This window comes from Myotis lucifugus, unplaced genomic scaffold (genome assembly GCF_000147115.1).
Source record: "Myotis lucifugus unplaced genomic scaffold, Myoluc2.0 scaffold_467, whole genome shotgun sequence".
NCBI lineage: Eukaryota > Metazoa > Chordata > Mammalia > Chiroptera > Vespertilionidae > Myotis > Myotis lucifugus.
The window spans coordinates 203,443-223,043 of NW_005871515.1; the positions used below are offsets into that span (position 1 = coordinate 203,443).

General features: G+C 52.1%; 1 protein-coding gene across 1 annotated transcript in view; it reads right to left on the reverse strand.

Annotated features, from left to right (window-relative positions):
• LZTS1 (leucine zipper tumor suppressor 1) overlaps nucleotides 1–19,601 on the reverse strand; it is a 51,940-nt gene that overhangs the window by 31,489 nt on the left and 850 nt on the right. The window lies entirely within an intron of this gene.

Below are 19,601 nucleotides of genomic sequence, written 5' to 3' on the forward strand. Positions count from 1 at the left end.
AGGGAAATGTCAGACCAAGAAGGAGACAGAGGCGAGAGTGAGTGGTCTATTCTATCACTTGTCTGCCAAACCAGAGCCCTGCTTCCCCCGCCCAGGCCTGGCCTCAGAGTCAGGCTCATTCTCCCAGATGTCAGGACCCCAATTCTCCCCTGAGCACCGAGGCCCCACTAGAGGCTCCCAAGACCTACTCTAGTCCCGCCCTCCCATAGGGAGGCATCCCTGATCCCCACCGGGACCCACACTCCTTCTGATGCCCGTGGGCTTTTGGGTAATACCCTCAACTGGCATTTACCAGGCCCCTCCATGTGCACATATTGTAACCACTAGGTGAGATCCCAAATTTCTGGAGGGAAGAGGTGGAGCTCACACCTGTAAGCTCACGGGCTTCTGGTTGGCGGGTGCAGATGCCTGTCTGCTTACAGAGTGAGAAAAACCTGTCCTCTCCCCGGACAGGTGGGACTTCGTGGGCAATTGCTCTTGAACAGGGCATTTTGTAACCAAAGAAGTATAAGCTTTTGGGTCAGACAGATGTGGACAGCTCGCAGCTTGGCTGCTGCCCAGCCGTACGGTCTCGGGGAAGCTGCTTAGCTCTGAACTCCAGTGTCTCTGTGTGCATTTGTAAATTGCAATTGGGTTTGCAGCCTTGGCATATTGACAAGTTGGGCTAGAGCAGTGGTTCTCAACCTTGGCTGCACATTAGAATCACCTGGGAATCTTTTTAAAATCCTGATTTCTGGGCCTCATCCTCTGGAAATTGTTTCTTTGTTACTAATGTTGTGGCCCCTCCCTATAACAGAGAAACAGAATTTCCGGGAGGGGAGCCCCAGAATCAGGATTTTAAAAAAGATTCCCAGGTGATCTAATGTGCAGCCAAGGGTTGAGACTGGGCTAGATCATTCTTTGTTGTAAAGGGGCTGTCCTGTGTATTCAGGAAAGTTTAGCAGCATCCCTGGCCTCTATTTATCAGATGCCAACTATACCTACTCTCCACCCCTCTCCCGCCCAGTTGTGACAAAAATGTCATAGACACTGCAAATGGTCCCTGGAGACAAAGTCTTTCTCAGCTGAAAAGCACTAATATGTACGCCCTGGGGTTGCTCTAAAGATTAGACAATGTGATCGTACGTGTAAAGTGTCTGACGCATAGAGTAGGTGCTCCATGAAGGCTAGTCCCATTTGGTATTTTAAGTAAAATCTGGCAGTTTGCCTTCCATCCTCACCTGCCAGGGCGTGTCCCTGGGCCTGGAAAGTGGGTGGAGTGGAACAGCTCTGGGGAAAAGTTCAGAGGAAGGTGTCTGAGCCCAACCATCTCTCCAGTGGCTTCGCTGGTCTCGGGGGAGACGGCTCGGGGAGGCTCAGCTGTGTCTCAGGAGTGTCTCGTGGGAAAGAGGTGGCGTAGCTGGAGGCCCAGAAAGGTTTCCACAGAAAGCCTTTTCCAAGCAGGCAGCCTGTTTCTGCTTCACTCCCTCCTCCCCACCTGGCTGCTCTGGGGAGGCAGACAGCTCTTTCTAGACGAGGGACTGCAGCTTACAGAGAGTAGCAGTTTGTCCCAGCAAGGAGAGCGTGAGGAAGACACTGCTGAGAAGCTGGCTTGGCTGGGGCGCAGGAGGGAAGGGCCCAGGACACCGGCTGAAACTGCAGGCCTCAGAGGATGACTGCCCGCCCGCCTAGCCCTCGGCACATCTGGCCTTCAAAGCTGCCGCATCTTGCCTGCCCAGCTCCAGGCCTCGCCACTGGGGCAGGAAGACAGAAGAAGGGGAGAGGTCTCTGGGGGCCGTACTTCCTTTGTTCCATGGACATCTTCCAAGTCCAGAAGAGAATTGTATGAGAGTCAAAACGAACCCAATACAGGAATCTCAGTGTTGCCCAAGCTATAGCCACCCCGCCTCCTCTGGTTGATTTCTTTAAACCAATGGTTCTCAACCTGTGGGTCGCGACCCCTTTGGGGGTTGAACGACCCTTTCACAGGGGTCACCTAAGACCATCGGAAAACACATATATAATTACATATTGTTTTTGTGATTAATCACTATGCTTTAATTATGTTCAATTTGTAACAATGACATTGGGGGTCACCACAACATGAGGAACTGTATTAAAGGGTCACGGCATTAGGAAGGTTGAGAACCACTGCTTTAAACGGTGGAGTAGAAATGACAATGGACTAGGGCAGTGATGGCGAACCTATGACACGCGTGTCAGAGGTGACACGCGAACTCATTTTTTTGGTTGATTTTTCTTTGTTAAATGGCATTTAAATATATAAAATAAATATCAAAAATATAAGTCTCTGTTTTACTATGGTTGCAAATATCAAAAAATTTCTATATGTGACACAGCACCAGAGTTAAGTTAGGGTTTTTCAAAATGCTGACACGCTGAGCTCAAAAGGTTCGCCATCACTGGACTAGGGGCCTGAACTTTCTCCTCTGGACCACTGACTAGCTGTGAGGTCCTGAGTGAGTCATTCTCTCCTGCGCTCCCTTCATCATCTCTCTGGGGCCGCGTCAGGACTGCTCTCTCAGATACAGACACTTTGAGAGGCTCTGGTGAGATCAACAACCAAACACACTTTGAGAAGAGAGAAAGGATTGTTGGTGTCCGCCGCCACTGCAAAGTTCAGCCTCATGCTGAGGGAGCGCAGGGCACAGCAGAGCCATTTAAAAGGGAGTCACCGGATGAAAGGACTGAGCTAACAGGACGAGCGCCAGCCAAGGCGGGTCACCTCTGGGAGGCCGGAGGGAGCGGCCCTTCGAAGGTTAATGAGTTCAGTGTGTAACAGGAGCGGGAGCCAGCCCACGGCCCTGGAAGAGGGGGTCCAGCGGAGCAGATGCAGGACTGTTTATTGTTTTGGGTTTAGATTTAATCATGAGATTAGCTGCCTGATCTGTGACTCCTCTGCGCTGCTCCCTCCTTCCTCTCTGAGGGTCTGCATCATCCCAGGCCCACCCTGTGGCCACAACCTTCAGGATGGCCTGCTGCCTCCCATTCTGCACGAAGGTCTTCTAAACACGGATTTCAACACTCCCATCACTTATCTTCCTTGATAACCTTTTCTGCTCCCATGGCCGAGCTCACCAAGACCAATGCCACCATCTGCTCGTGTTCGACAACCTCTCCATGAAGTGGTGAGACCTACCTTTCCACTTCCTTCCTCGTGCTGAGCCCTTTCCTCATCTCTGGAAATGACCTTGCATGTGACCGCATGTGCAGTGAGGATCAATGACAGAGTGGATGCACGAGGATCAATGACAGAGTGGATGCACCACCATTACAATCCACTCAGGTCTCTTCCACCTTTCTCAAGCCCATGCAAGATGGTTTTCTCCCTCCTTCAACTGGCCAGGCAAGTCCTGCCCTCCAGGGCTCACTGACCTTCTCATCCTGATGACCCCCTTCACTAAGTGCACCTTTGGTACTGAGTCCCTGTCCTGCCTCAGTTCTTTTGCACACAGACAGGAGTTAGTGAGCCCCTCGCAATATGCCTGGGGTTTATCCATGACCTCATTTAATTCTTGCAATAAATGTAGCAAAGGGTCTGGATTCAAGGTCTGTATACAAAAAACAATTGCACTTCTATATACTAGCACCAAATTAAAAAAAAATTTAAAAACGTGCCATTTAGAAAATGTATATGCCTGGGAACAACTAACATTGTACATGATCTCTACACTGAAAACTATAAATACTGTTATGATAAATTAAAGGGAATCTAAGCAGAGGCAGACATATGTCAGGTTCATGGATTCGGAAGACTGAATATTCTAACGATGTTCATTCTCTCCTAATCCATCTACAGGGTCAATACAGCCCCAATCAAAATCCCAGCACTTATATAGGGTGTCCCCCCAAAATGTATTCACACACTTTGAATAATTATAAAGGCAATGTTTATTAAAATACACTTCATTTTCAAAATTGAGCTATCAGCTGTTAAAGTATGTTCACATTTTTGGGGGGGATACCCTGTATAATAACATGCAAAGGGACAGGAATAACCAAGACCATCTTGAAAAGAACAAAGCTGGAGGGTGCATGTTACCAGATTTCAAGACTCTGAAGTAGAGTAATGAAGACAATGTCGGGTTGACAAACAGCTGGAGAAAATGACCACAGGACAGAACAGAGTCCAGAAACAGTCCTGCCACTTGATCTATGACAAAGGGGACAGTGCAGAGCAGTGGGAAAGTAAAGTTACGTTTATTAATTGCTGCTGGTTGGCTGGTACCCATTTATAAAAGAAGTGAATTTTGACTCCTATTTCACCCCACACACAAATAGTTCCAGATGACTTGTAGATAGAAATATGAAAGGTAACATACGAAAGCTTCTAGAAGGAAACACAGAAGAACAACTTCTTCGCCTTTGGATAGACAAACATTTCTTAACCAGGACATCCAAAACATTAACCACACAGGAAAAAAATATTGACAAATTAAGAATCTCTCTTCCTCAGAGGGCACCACTGAAATTAAACGGCAAAACAGAGTGGAAGGAGGTGTTTCTAAGACACATATTTGACAAAGGACTCCCATCCGAATACCAAAAAGAGCTCATGTAAAACTCTAATGAAAAGGCAGAAACCAAATTAAAAATGGACAAGAGAATTTAAGTAGGCACTTCATAAAACAGAATATGCAAAAGGCAAAAAAATGTATAGACAGGCATTCATCAGGATAATGCAAATTAAAACCATGATTACTAGTAAATACCACTGCACAACCATTACAGTGGGTAAACGAAAAAGTCCCATGACATCAAGTTTTGGCGAGGATGTGACGCAAGTGGGGCTGTCTCACAGCGCTGGGGGCAGGGCAGACGCCCTCGACCTCACTGAGAGGGGCTGGCAGATGCACACCTCCTGCCCCAGCGGTTCCACTTCGAGGTGTGCACCCAGGAGACATGTTCCCGAGTTTACTAAAAAGTTTACCCAAAGACCTAGCAGCATTATGTGTAAGAGTCCCCAACCGGAAACACTGGAAACCTCAATCCCCAGTGGAATTGACAAATATCCTCAGTGGAATATTTGTGCAGTAGCACGTTCCGGAGCTAGAGAATGCCAGAACTACGGTTGCACACAACCACAGGACCGGCCTCCCCAAGGATGCATACCTGAGAGTCTCTTAAGAAGATGTTTACAGGGAGGTAAGCGTTGGTGCCAGGGGGAAGGGTGGACGTAATCCGAAGAGGAGCAGAGGGGCTCCTGGATACCGTTATGTTCTATCTTCTGCCTCGGGTTTTATTTACGTGAGAACTGTGAAAAGTCATCTGACTGTCCATCCACGATTTGTGGATATTTCTGTATGTATATTATACTTTAATGAAAATGTCACTTAAACACATTTCTACAAGGTGGTTTATTTCTTTCCTCCCCATTTACCAGTGAGGAGACTGGGGTCAGAGAGAACAAGGAACTGGTCCCAGGCCACCTGGGGATGAGAGGTGGAGAAGGATTCAAACCCACCTGGGTGGGCCCCTAAGCACCGTCTCCTGATGGGGGACAGTGCTGCTCTCTCCCTCAGTTGCTCAGTTCCTCACAGGGGCTTAACCCTGACCTTCCTGCTTTGTGCGCCCATTGCTGTCAGCACAGGGTTGCACACTACAGCCCAACAGATGCTCGGAGCTATGGACTGAATGTTTCTATCCCCCCAAATTCACACGTTGAAGGCCTAACCCCAAGGTGGTATTTGGAGGTGGAGCCTTTGGGGGGGTGGGGGGGAGTGATGAGGTCAGATGGGGTCACAAGGATGGAGCCCCTTGACGGGATTAGTGCCCTTATAAGATAAGAAGAGTAAGAGACCAGGATGCTCTTTCTCCACCAGGAGGACCCAGCAGGAAGGTGGCCATCTGCAAACCAGGAAGTGGGCTCTCAGCAGAGGCCAAATCTGCCAGCACCTTGACCTGAGACCTCCCAGCCCCCAGCACTGTGAGGAATGAATGGTTATTGTTTCCGTCACCCACTGTGGTATTTTGTTATAGCAGCCTGAGCTGACAAAGACACAGGAGAGGAAGGCTGGAAGCTAAATTTATAAACTCACCCACCTGCCCCTTTTCTCTCCCTCACTCCCTCCCTTTCTCTCCTGGCTCTAAGAAGTGTTCCCGAGCTTGCCAGGCTCTTGACTCCACCTCCTGACTTGGCAGAAAGGCGTCACCTTTAGGATGGGGCGGGCAGGTGGCTTCAGCAGTGCTCCCAGACCTGGGGGTCTCCTTCACTCGGCTGCTCCTCGTGAGACCCTCCCAGGCACAGGGCTCTGGACGGCAGTGTCTGCTCAGCTCTCACCCCTCCTGCTCCCAGGGCTTAGTCCTGGCTCCTCCAGCTCCCTCTCAGCCTCGCAGCTCTTTTCTCCAAGAAAGGGGGTGGGGGGTGAAGCATGTTGGCAGATCGCTGAGCAGGGCTTCCTTCCCGCTGCCTCCCCCCTCCCTCCCCCGCACAGCTGGGGATCCTTAAGTCTCTGTCTCCCTGAAGAACCAGGACCTGGAAGCTGTCGGGAGCCTCCTCTGGAAAAGCTGATCACCAGCCTCCCCATGGCTCAGCGCCCAGGAAAGGCCACGGGAGCTGCCCTCCCCTCCCAGCTCCTCTGCCAGAGGAGGATGTCCAAGCAGGACCAAAGGCCGGTGATGCCAAGAGGGGGAAGAGCTTCCTCTTCAGCTCCCAGAGCTGAGCGTTTCCTTAGGTTTGGACTAAGCACCATGCACACATGATCTGGTGCAAGCTGCACCCCAAAGCACCCCGAGAGACCCACAGATCCCCACCTGACAGACCCACAGGTAAGGCCTCAGGTTTTATATTGGCAAGTGCAGTGCCTGGCTTTGCCCCTGAGTTGTGGTGAGTCGCTACTCTGGTTCTTTATCTCCAGCAGTAGACTCACCCCTGGCGGTGGTCCCCCTGGCCCCTATCCACCCACCTCCCCGCAGGCCTGCGGCTCCTCCAGACCTCACCCTAACTCTGCCCTGTAGCCCAGCCCCTGCTTCATCACTCCCTGCGCTGTGGGTTCACCCTAGTCCTTGGCCCCACTGCAGCCTCTCCACACTTCTGCTTCCTTCTGCAGACCGGAGCTGACGGCAGTGCCCGCCTCACAGGGCTTCTGTACATATGGAGTGACATTTTAATTGTAAAGGCACCAGGATATAAGCAAGAGCTTAACCAATGGCAGCTGGTTTTTGTTGCTATTTTTAAACATATGGGACTTGGTGACTCAAGACACCGCTGGGCTCTAAGGCTAGGCTCAAACTCCTGATCTATTTCTCTCCAACTCTGCAGGTCCCTGGTCTCCACCATTTTTCTTTCGTCATCTAAAGAACTGGGGACATTTCCATTTGGGGCATTTAGAGATTAGATTTTTAAAAAGATGAGTAATCACTTATCAATTGTTTATAAGAAATTGCTCTTAAAAGTAATCACTGATCTGACCGGTGGATAGTAACACCCCGCTGGCCCCTTGGTGTCGTCTGGGCTAGGCAGGACTCCGGACGCTCAAGGAGAGGAGCAGACAGTCAGGAGCTCGCTGTGCAGGGGGAGCAGTCCCAGCCTCTGGCCTTGGTGAACAGAGGGTAGAGGCGAGGTGTGTTCAGCGGTAGCCTCTCCTGCTCTGCAGTGCTCGGTGCTCCAGCCACAGGTGGCTCAGGGCAGGCCGCCCGGGCCTCCCAGAGGCATGTCTGTGCATCTCAGCCCTGCCGTCCTCCTGGGCTGCAGCGCTGTCTCTGGCCTCCACTCCCAGCCCACACGTCCACCACTACCTCCTTGAGGAAAACGAAACTTCACCTGTGGGGGTCCTTTCACCCGAGTCCAGGGAGGGGCAAGGAGGGGACAGGGGCCTGGCCAGAAAGAGTGACCTGCAGGCAGCGCAGGGCTGGTTTGCCCTGAGCGAGGCTTAGTCTTGCACAGGGGCTAGTGCACACTGAACACCCCTGGTTTCCTTGCAAAAGAAACCGTCATCGTCACCAACTGCTCTTAGAAGCCAGACTGCCTTCTGCCGGCGCCCTTCTGCGACTCAATGTGGAAACATATTTGCCTGCAAAGGCTGAGCTCCTATAAGGCCTTCTGGTCCTCAGGGAAGTGGGGTCCCCCGCCACTGCACCCCTGCAGATGGCCGTCCCGGCTGCCTCAAAAGCGCTGTAAAGCCAGCACAGGTCTGGGGGAGGCAGGGAGGCAGCACCTTGATGAGACCAGATCTGCAACTGACTGCTCCCAGAAGTCCCCGCACCTCCCTGTCCCTGTCCCGGCGCTGGTTGCTCCGGTTCGGGTGATGGAGCACAGTCCTCAGCTGCTGGTGGAAAGTGTGCGGGAGGGTTTGTGCTGCCAAGTCCTGGGCCATCTCTGAGGGACCTACTGGGCAGAGACATCTGAAGCAGGCCTGGGTTCCCTTAACGAGATCCGCGTCTCTGTCAGCTTCTCAGTCACAGAGCACAGTCAAGGGGTGGTTCATCGACTGTCCCAGGGACGGTGAGAGGGCAGTCAGTCCTTCGAACTCTGTTGGGAGGTGGGCAGGCGGATGCCCGATTTAGGGTGGGGGGCAGAGACGGCCCCAGGCAAGTGCCAGGACTTCTCTGTTCCTGGGCAGCGCTTTGAGATCTTTTCAAACTCTCCTGGTCCCAGAATAGAGGCTCCTGCAGCTGGGCTGGCATCCCCTCCCCCTAAATGCCATGTGAGCCCCATGCTGGTAGAGGCACTGCCTTCTCCCCAGTAGATACCAACACGCTAGGACAGAGAAACCGCGGGACTGGTCAGATCAGAAACCTAACGGCTGTGTGCTGTGTGCCCTGGAGGAAATCCCTTCAACTCTCTGGGCCTCACTATTAAAGTGAAGTTTCTTCTACTTAAAAAAAAAAAAGCATCCAGAGGACGAGGAGAAGGCAGTGGAAGGTGCATTCAATGCCCCCTGCTTGTTTCGCGGGGAGGATCGGTGTCTGTGTCCCTGCTGGGGAATGTGTCAAACAGGAGCAGCTGCTCCTTGGTCCACCAGGCCCCGCCACCCCAGGTAGGTGCAATAAATGACCTCATTTTCCAGCGCAGAATTCAACTTCAGTTGTCTGCACGCTCCTGGGATGCAGCCAGACCCTGGGCCCCCTCACATCTGTGCATCCCCCTCAACTGAATGCACAGAGAAGTTTCAGTTTACTTGTTTTTCTTTCTCCCCCTTTCCTAACCTTCCGTGGTGCCTAATCCAGAAAACAATCCAAATGGGAAAGACCTTGGCCTTAAAGCAAGAGGCAGGAGGAAGGAAGAAAGAGACACAGTATCTACCCCGTCCATCCAGCCCTTCGCCCTGGGGAGAAACCGTCCTCCAGGTGCTGGAGTGGAGCTGTGGGGTCCTCCCTGAGGCAGAGGGCACTCCCAGCTGAGCCCTGGCCTCTGGGCCTGCCTCCCACCTCCTTCTCTCCTTCACACACGTGGCACAAGCCAACGTGAGCAAGATACACTTTCAGCACCGAGTCTCAACCGAGGATATTCAATGTCTCCCTCACTGATTCTGCCTCATATCACAAGTCAAAATTCAGTCAAATTGACTGAGTGGATGGAGACCCGCAGTGACAAGGTGGAGCGGTTCCCTCACATTGTTTTCAGCTACAATGCTCTCCCTTTGCAGAGGAAGCACATAAGAAGGTAGTTGTCACAGAGAGCGCTGCCTGACTCCAAAGCTGTCCCTCCCTGACCCCCGGACATGTGTCTGGACCACGGGCTCTGGAGCCTCCCAAATAGAGAACTTACTCCTATGCCTGGCTTCCTTCCCTTGGAGCTGATGGGAAGGGGCTGAGGTTAACACAAATGAAGCTCCTACTATGTTTCATGGGTCTTTACTCATATTGGCTCATGGAATTTTCATAAAAATTCCCTATGGGACACAATGCATTTTACAGATGAGAAAAATGAGGCTCAGAGCGGCTAAGTGACCTGCCCAAAGCCACACAGCTAACAGACAGTGTGCATAGCTGGGATCCAAACACTGGTCTCTGATTCCTTCTGCTGTCCGCTCCCAAACTTGCCACACTTGTTTCATGGAATCTTCAAGCATGAAAAAGCCCATGCCTCACCTTTAGGACTGCCTGCTCCCTCTGCCAGGGCTGTGGTTGCCATCCAGGTGAAGTGGACATGGCAGGGGCTGAGTTATTTCTGGAGGAAGGCGCTGTGTACAGGTGTCTTCACCAGAGGCTTCACAGGACACTGCCCTGGCGTTGCCCTCCCTTGACTATGCAGGTAGTTAGCAAGCAAGAAGCAAGCACTAGCTGGTTTGGCTCAGTGGATAGAGCATCAGCCTGTGGACTGAAGGGTCCCAGGTTCGATTCCAGTCAAGGGCATATGCCAGGTTGCGGGTCCAATCCCCAGCAGGGGGTGGGCAGGAGGCAGCCAATCAATGATACTCGCTCATCATTGATGTTTCTATCTCTATCTCTCCCTCTCCCTTCATCTCTGAAATCAATAAAAATAAATTAAAAAAAAAAAAAAGAAGCAAGCTCTTGGGCAGGTGCCAGGCTGAGGAGCCTTCCAGAAGAAGGTGGGGAATAGTGTTCTGAGGGCTTCATGGCTGTGGCAGGGGACCCCTGGCACCCTGTTCCCCTGAGAGTAATGGAGGTCCCTGCTTGACAAGACCTGCCTCCTGTCTGGGACTCTCTGCCCATGCGGCATCAACACCCTGGGCGGTTAGCACGGCTGATTGGCACCCACAACCTTTGTGTTTTGTTTGGATTTGGTTTGAAGAGCTCAGATGAGACAGAGGCAGAGAACTGGTTTCTCATTTCTGAAAGGTGCCAACTGGTAGCAACTGCAACTGATAGTAAGATTCATTGTCACATCAGCTGGGAACTTCTCAGAACCAAGGAAAAGGCAGAGGAACGGAGGAAAATAAAATGTCAAAGCAGCCAGAGAGCAAGAAAGAAGACAGAAGAGAAAACGGAGGTCATGGGTCTCGGCTGTTCCTGACGTCCAGGCATCCCTGGGCCTGCTGGGGAGAAATCCAGAGACTGAGAGCACCCACTGTGGACGTGTTCTCGTGTGTCCCTGGGGCCCACCAGCCGAACACTCATGGTTGAGGATCTGATTAACTAACTCTACCGGCCCTGCAGTCCTCGCTCCCCGTTACCAGTGGGCGACAGGAAAGAGCCCTGAAGTGGGAGCACAGCTCTGGTTCTGCCACCAGCCAGCCTTGGGACCCTGGGCAAGGCCCTCCAGTCGGGCCTCTGTGTCTTCAGCCGTAAAAAACAAGCAAAGAAAGAAAAGCCAGCTGTGATTGGTCCCAGGTCCACAGCAAGGTGTTAGCCATGTCTCCTGTTATAAGTCCTCCACACGGCACATTAACCCTGACCTTTGACCTTGGACTAGGAACTCCCCTCTCCTGGAGGCCTGGCTCCCCCACATTTCCAGGCTGTGTGACCTCTCTAGGAACATGAGCTATCAACGCACAGACAGGGAGGACAGAGAGGCGTTCTAATAAATGATGTTATTTCTAGAAAGTGTTCCCCCCTCACCTCCATTCTATACTCCATTGCTAGATGAGCCTGCTAAAACCCAGCTCTGCTATGTGCCAGTCCTCTCCTATGACTGCCATGGCTCCCCACTGCTGCCAATCAGCACGCGGACCTGGAGCTGGGTGGGCAGGGCGCTCCTCAATCTGACTCGACTTGCCTTTGTTTCCCTGCCACTTATTGTCCCCATTTCTGCCACCCTCTCCCTCCATCTCTTAAAATCACAGCCAGCCCCAGCCAGTTAGGCTCAGTGGACAGAGCATCAGCCTGCAGACTGAAGGGTCTCGGGTTCGATTCCAGTCAAGGGCACGTACCTCGGTTGCGGGCTCAATCCCTGGCCCTGGTTGGTGCGCGTGCGGGAGGCAACCAATCGATGTGTCTCTCTCACATCAATGTTTCTCTCTCTCTTTCTCTCCCCCTCCTTTCCACTCTCTCTAAAAATCAATGGAAAAAATATCCTTGGGTGAGGATGAACCATAAATAAACAATTGAATACAAATTTTAAAAATTAAAAAAAAAAATCACAGCCAGCCCACAGGGTCCTTCTCAAATTCTACATCTTGGTATAGTGATACATTTTAAGGTACCTGTCTCCTCCCCCAATTCCAGGCCTGGTGGAGGGGTCTCCTCCCAGGCCCTGGTAGAGTGCTTGACAGGGACATAGCATTCTATGACTTTGAAGGAATGGAACTAAAATAGAAAGAACTGTGTTCCTGGGTCCAGAACAACAATTCTTGGAAGTAAGTAGGGAGGAAGAGACAACTTGGGGGAGGAGATTTTGCTAGGGGGCAGGAGGAGGGGGTGGAAGGCGGCAGATAGACTGGGACTTAAAGATCCCTTCAACCCTGAGATAGTGTGTTTCTATGCAGAGTACTGGCCCTTTCTTCAACGCAGGCTCTTTAGTTTCTAGGTAAGTCTTGGACCCTGAACTTGGAGGTCCCTGCTGTAGCTCTAGCATAGAAGTAACTCCGTCCAAAATAGAAAGTTTCTAAGTGAACAGATGGCCCAGGCGCTGCTAGGAGGGGGGTCTGGGGAAGCTGAAAGCCTGGCTTCCAGTCTTCCAGGTGGATGAGGAAATGTCGCGTCAGGAAAAGCCCCTCGTCCTGCCCCCAGGTGCCCCGAGCTGGTGCCGAGCCTTCAGGCAGGGGAGGCTGCAGGCCAGCCAGGGAGGAGGCAGGCAGCTGGAGGCCCTCCTGGTCCGGCAGCTCCCTTTCCAGGGCAGGTGGCGGCTGGGGGCTGCCTGGGGCTCGCTTTCCCCCACCTGCCTGCAGTGCGGTTTGTCTGCTGGCGCCACCGAGACGTGGGGGCTGGGGGAATTTGATCAGCACGGAGGGGGAGGCTGTCTCCCCAAGACGTGAGCCCAGTCTAATCCTTCCCCCCTCCTCCTCCTCCTCGTGCACTGCTGAGATGCCCTTCCCCGAGGCGCAGAAGGGAGCCCAAGCAGCGGAGTCTGAAGGTTGCAACCAATAAGGGAGGGTCCTGAGTGCTTCAAGTGCCTTCTGAAGCCCCTCCGCCCCCGACCTCACCGCTGAGGCAGACGCACAGGCCTCCGGAGACACTCAGACAGTCTGCCTCTTAGCGACTGGCAGAAGGTCAAGAGCAGGGCTCACTCCCCAGACTTCTGACCCTTGACATTCGGAGTGTGGTTTCCCAGTGTCCCTGCCTCCCTAGCCGTGTAGCGGCTTTTGTTCTCAGAGTTTCCCCATTATCTTACTGGAGAAGAGGGTGGGAGGGGAAAGGGGTGGGGGCCCACCGGGTTCCAAGCTGGCGTGGGTTGTTGCTGTGTTCCCCTTCCACCCTGTCCCTGGAAGACCAAACAAATCTTATCAGGGACTCAGCGAATCTCCTGTCAAGGTCACACTGACCTTGCCCGGCGATGTCTCTGCTGTCTGATGTGAGAGCCACTCCTGGTCACCTCCTGCCAGCCCCAGTGTAATGCTGGATGAGCCATCCAGGAGCCGCACCGCACCGGAGCCTCTGCACCAGGACACGGCGCTCTGAGTGTCCGCTTCCCTAGCTGGTCCGCTTTCTCTCCCTGCAACTTCCTCCCCAAGATGGGAGGCCAACCCAGAAGCTCCTCTGTCATTCCTGCTACTCTTGGCTGCCTCAGTCCCCAGATCTGGAGGCCCCTAGGCAGCACAGGGAGATCTGAAGTGGCTGGGCAGGAAGGACCACGGCAGGCTCTCCGCCATCAGTCCCATCCGTTTGGGGCTGAGCCCTGACTGTGTCCAGGGCCTGGTGCTATGCACCTGAGGCACGACACACTTGCTCGTTCAAGGGGTTTATAGTCTAGGCAGGGAGCAGGGGAGAGATGAGAAGTAATCACACATGGGAACAGAGGCTCACTGGGCGTGACAGCACCTACTGCAGAACTTAAAGAACAGGGAGCTAAGGAGGGTGAGGTCTTTCTCTCCCCACAGCTGATGTCCTTTCCGCCCTCCAGACCACGCAGGTGCTGCCCCTCCGTAGTGTGTGTACCCCTCTCACCCTAGAACCCCTGCCGCTCCTCCTACTGAGCCCAGACCCACACACCCATGCTCACTGCCCCGTCCACCCTCCAACATTATTGGGGTGAGGGGAAAGGGTGCTGGGCACCCAAGCTTTGCTTCCCCGCCTCCTTCACTTTCTCTTAGCTCCTTCCCTTTCTCCTTTCCTTGCCTGCCTATACTCAATTCTCTCTCTTTTCAGCAGGAATATAATGTTCGGCTGCTTTACACCCACTCTCTGAATGCTGCCAGTGAATAATGACTAAGGTGGTGGGTGGAAGTACAGCAAGTTGAGACCAATTTAGCAGTCCAGGGTGCCAGGAGGAGGCTGACTGAGCAGCAAATGGCTTTGCCACAGCAAGGAGTGCAGCTGCCCCGGAGTCAGCAGGCCAGCCAGCCTCCTGCACAGCCCTGGGGCCCGGCAGGCACTGCCTCAGCCACCCACAGCCTGTGCACAGGGTTGTAGCCATGCATGGGGCAGGGTTTGTCCTTAGGCACGATTGGATTTCCAGAGCTATACCCATCCCACCCCGATTTTAGCTCCGCTTCTGACCCCCTTGAGGGGCTGTTTCCTTGTCCATCCCCTGGGCTGGGAGTTTCACCTAGACCTTTCCCTCTGCTTCTGAAGGATGCTTTGGTCTTGGGGCATCGGCAGCTCTAAAGGGCTGATGGCAGCCAGACTGACTGCTCTGGGCAGGGCAGAAATGGAGGTCCTGGGGCGTCAGGGAGGTGCGCTGCCAGAGTACACTTCACATCATGCCACAGAGAGGCCAACCCAGATGTGACTGCGAGTGTGGGTACCACAGGAGAGTGTGTCTCAGAGGGAGAAATGACAAGACTGGATAAATGAATGAGTGTGTGTGTGCGAGTGTGTGTGTGAGAGTGTGTGTGTGTCTGCTGGCTGCCATCCTGAAAGCAGTCATCTTCTCCCACAGTGACTCACTGACATGGAAGCAAATCTATGGGTGATCTGGGTACAGTAGCTCTTTACTGCCTTTGTTCCAGGACCTGGATATAACCCACATCATCTGTTCAAATACCAATTTGGCCTGTCACTTAGTAAGAAAAATCACCTTTCTGCTGGATTGATTAGAACAATTAATGAGCGTGCGAGCAGTTTGTCCTCTGTCTCTTCCATCTCCCTCCAAACCCACCACACCCTTTCCCCATCCATGCTCCATATGAATCTCTCCTAAATTTCTCCTTATTGGAGGCAGCCTCCATGTGCGATCACCTCCCAAGCCTGGTTTCCACACTCTGCTCACATTGCCAGGGGGAGACTGCCAGCCCATTTCACTTTGGTACTTAGTTAATGCCCATGGCGGGAACACTGACAAAGATGATGGAATCAAGTTTGGTATTCCAATGAAACGTCATGAATTCAGATTCTGTGAAGGCAACATTGCTGTAATTTTAATGTGGAGGGAATGAAACCTTTCGAATTGACCAGCTATAAAGAAAGAACTGGTATGAGATAAAAGTTCATTTCTTAAAGTAAATCTCAAGTAGACATTCCATTATGCTAAATACTTCCTAGTTTATTGTTTCTTGATTCAACATACATGCATGACAAGTGCTTAGGGAGAAGGGGGGCTTAGAAAAAGTGAAGAAAACTCTGATTCCCATCACACTTGTAATTATAATGATTACGAAAGTAACTGAGTTCTCATGATTTTAAAAATATACTTTTTGCCCAGCTGGCATGGTTGAGCATTGACCTAAGAACCAAGAGGTCACAGTTTGATTCCCAGTCAGGGCACATGCCTGAATTGCGGGCTTGATCCCCAGTGTGGGGCACACAGGAGGCAGCTGATTAATGATTCTCTCGCATCATTGATGTTTCTATCTCTCTCTCCCTCTCCCTTCCTCTCTGAAATCAATAAAAATATATTTAAAAAATATTCTCCGCCCCCCCTCCCCCGAAGATTAAACATTTGTCAGCAATGCAGGGAGCCTAAATCTGTCTAATTAGTGAGGCCTGATGATGGGTGGCCATAGCCCAGATTTGGCAGTCAGGATGGCTGGGTTCAAGTCCCAGCGTTCCACTTAAAATCTTGGGTAAACTCTTTTACCTCTGAGGAGCTCATTCAGTTTTCTCATCTGTCACATTGTAGAAGAACTCTTCCTACAGAGTCCTTAATAACAAGGTCCCTTTTAAGGTGTAAAGTCCTGGACAGATAAAAGGGGCTATTGGAATCATTATTGCAGGAAGCCCAGGAATGGCGTTCACCGTCTGGTGGAAGTCGATGTCTGGCAGGAAGCAAGAGAGTGAGAGAAGCAGGATGGAGATCGCAGACACAGAGGCAGCCGTGCCAAGGGCAGCTCGCCCGAAGCCCAACTCAACTGTGCTTGACTGCCACACATCCCCACGCACTGCTCTGCTCTAAATCGTTGGAGGAGGAGGCCCAGGCCAGTCTGCACACTCGTTTGGCTGCAGGCAGTTATAAGAGGTGAGCCCTCCCACCCTTCATTTCCAGCTCTGTCTGGGCAGGGTGACTGGCTGAGTGGGGAAGGAGGTAACAGGGTGCCCCCAGGGCTCCCCCTGGAAGACAAAGCCCCGTCCCCTCAGCTCTCAGCTTGCATCCTGGAGCTGTGACCTGGCTGCTGTTACGTCTCCTCTCTCCTACCGTCTTGAGGGTCAGTCCACCACCACCTCCTTCCTGTCATCTTTGAGCTCACCTTCCTCATGCTGAGCAGCTGCTGTGTTTAAAGTTGGTATAATCCAAGTGTCATTGATTCATGTGTGCTGCTCCCCCTTCCCAACTCTCATCACAAAATTTAATCTCAAACCATTATTTCGGCATTTTTTAAGATCGCCCATCAACCTGGCACCTTGCATGGATAAGACCTTTAACAAACAGTGAAATGCAGTTTTTTTCAAACTCGAGTCGTGATCTTTGAAAGGAAAACTGAAGTCCTCACAATCCCTGAGAAGGCACGGGGCAACCCTGATAGGAGAAATAATGGGGTGGTCCAAAGAGCATGGGAAGGGAGTCACCGGACTGTGACTGTGTGACCTTGGGCAAATCATGGCCAGATCACCTCCCCAAACATGGTAGCAATTCACACTCCCAGCAGCAGTCAGAGTGTCCAATTCAGATCAGTGGCTTTCAAATGCAGCAACACAAAGACCTATTCAAAAGGAAACTCAAAGACCAGCCGTGTAAATTGCCTAAAGATTCCCCAGGCCTTTGGACACTTCTTTGCTGGCAAAGTCCCAGAAACACCTCATCATTGCCCTGGACCCACTGCCCCCCCTGGGGTTCCAAGTCTAGATCACACAGAGCACCTCCCTTCATCATTGTACTTGTCGGTTGACTGGGCTGGAAATTGAGTGGATTGGCAGATAGAGTGGGTAGGTGGGGGCTAGGCTTTCCTTAGGCTCCCAAACTATTGGAGGCAGGAGCTGGGATGGAGAAGCCCTGACTAGGCAGAGCCTCTGAAGGAACTGGCCCAAAGCAGAGGCTGGAGTATCAGAGGCCAGCCAGCCAGTGTGCTCCCTGCACAAATCTGCTATTGGGAAAAGTGCTCCCTGACAAGGGTCTCTCGCAGCTCTTTTCCCTCCCATCACTCCCTTAAACAAGCATTGACTAAGGGCCTACGCAGAGTTGCCAGATACTGTACCTTGAGCTGGGAATTCATCACACAACCTCTGCCTCTAAGAATGTTGCTGGCTCTTGAGGAGCCAGTGGGTACAGGTGGGATAGCCTGGAATGACGGCAGGAACTCAGGAAGGCCCGTGACCCAGACTTAAGGAAAGGAGAGGGGACGGTTTCTTGGAGGAGTTGATCCACATGGTCAAAACCAGAAGTGCAGGCGGGAGCTAGCTAGGTGGCGGGACTGGGCAAGAACATTTTACAGGGAAGAAACACGTATTTCTACGTTCAAAGGTAGCAGGACAAAGTGGAAGCGCCAGGGGCAGAGCTGAGTTCAAATCCTCACTCCCTCCTCCATTTGCTATCTCCTCCTCTGATCATCACACATACCCTGCAGGGCTGCGCTGAGAATTAGATGAGATAATGGATAAAAAAACACCGGGCACAGTGCACGCAGTGGATGTTATTAGATGTCGTGAACTATTACCCATTACGCTCATCTCTAAGCTGCTTAATGACAGGTTTGCCATCATTACTTTACTCATCTTTGAAGCCTCACTGCCTGGCCCAGAGCCTTGCATTTTGTTGGCACCCAATGAATATTTATTAAGTGAATGTGGGATTCGTGTAAAAGTATATACATAAATTTGGGGAATTAGAAGGCCATATTTTATGGCTGAAGCCCATCTACCTCTTGGTCTCTACAGGCAGATGCACGGCTTCTCAAAACTGCCTGGCCAATCCTCCCCTGACCCATGCCCAATGCACAGGCTCTCCCAACACCCACACTGCATAGCAGCGCACCTTGACGGCAGCTACCCTGCCGCAGGTCTACTGAGGCACCCGCACAGACACACATGCACACGCTGAACGGCTGAAACAGGTTTTACCTCGCGAAGCACACAGAGGCTGCCATACATGTTCAATAACGAACGTCCTCCCTCGTGTTCGCCCACACCTTCGAGAGACACCCTTCTCTCTCCACCTGAGTTTCTTCTCACAGCGAGTCCAGTGAGTCCCCCATCACATCCATCCAGCTGAGACCTGGTACTTGAACTCCCAGTTGCTAAGTCTAACTCTGCTCCCAGTAGCTGTGGACCTCAGGGAAAGCTCTGCCCCGCTGGTGCCTCAGTTTCTTCACTGGTAAACACAGAGAGTTAACCATGCTTCATGCCCACCTGGTAGTTATGCTGTGAGGATAATGGAGATGACAAAGCAGATAACATCAGTGAGATGCAGAAAGCGCCTCAGAAGAAAGGCGCTGGATAAATATAAGGTGCAGACACCACGCCTGGTTAGCGTATATGCCTCTGCCCACAGACTTGGCTCTTTTCCACCCTGGAGCACAGACACCCTTCCCCCTGCGAACTTTGTCTCTAATACCCACTTTCACGTGCATACACATACATTCTCCCCGCACCTGCATTTCCCCCAGCATGCCCACAGCGAATTGTTTTTGAACTTAGAGGAAGCTCAGGTTACAAACACCCTTGCTCCCACAGACGGTTCTCAAGGGTCCCTCAAGAACTGCCAAGCAGACAGCTCATCTCTCCATCCGTGGCTGGGCTCCTCTGCTCCCACGATTATAATTAGGCTGCACTTCCAGCAGAGCAGGAGCCCCTTATCTGGTGCAGCTCCTGCCAAGAGCTCCCCAGAACTCAGAGCCTCCTCATGCATTTGCCAGCACCCAAGACCAGTGTGGATGGAGTGAAGAGGAAGGATGTGGGGGCCTCAGATGCTCAGGTCCCTACGCACTCCTTGTTCCTGGGAAAGGGAGGGCTCTGGAGCTAACAAGGCTGGGACACTCTCCTAAGGCTGACACACTCGTGGGCGAGCAGCACACTCATTTGCTCCACAGTTCAATCCTTCCCACTTGGAGCAGGAAAGAGAAAGATCACCTGGCTCTTGTTTCGGTGCCTCAAGCATGTGGAAGGGTGTGTGTGTGTGTGTAGGAGTGCGGAGAATGGGGGGATGGCTGCCTGTGGTGGGTGAGAGAAGTGAATGTGGTGTGTGTGTGTGTTTTGTGTGTGTGTGTGTGTTGTGTGCATGTTTCAGGACT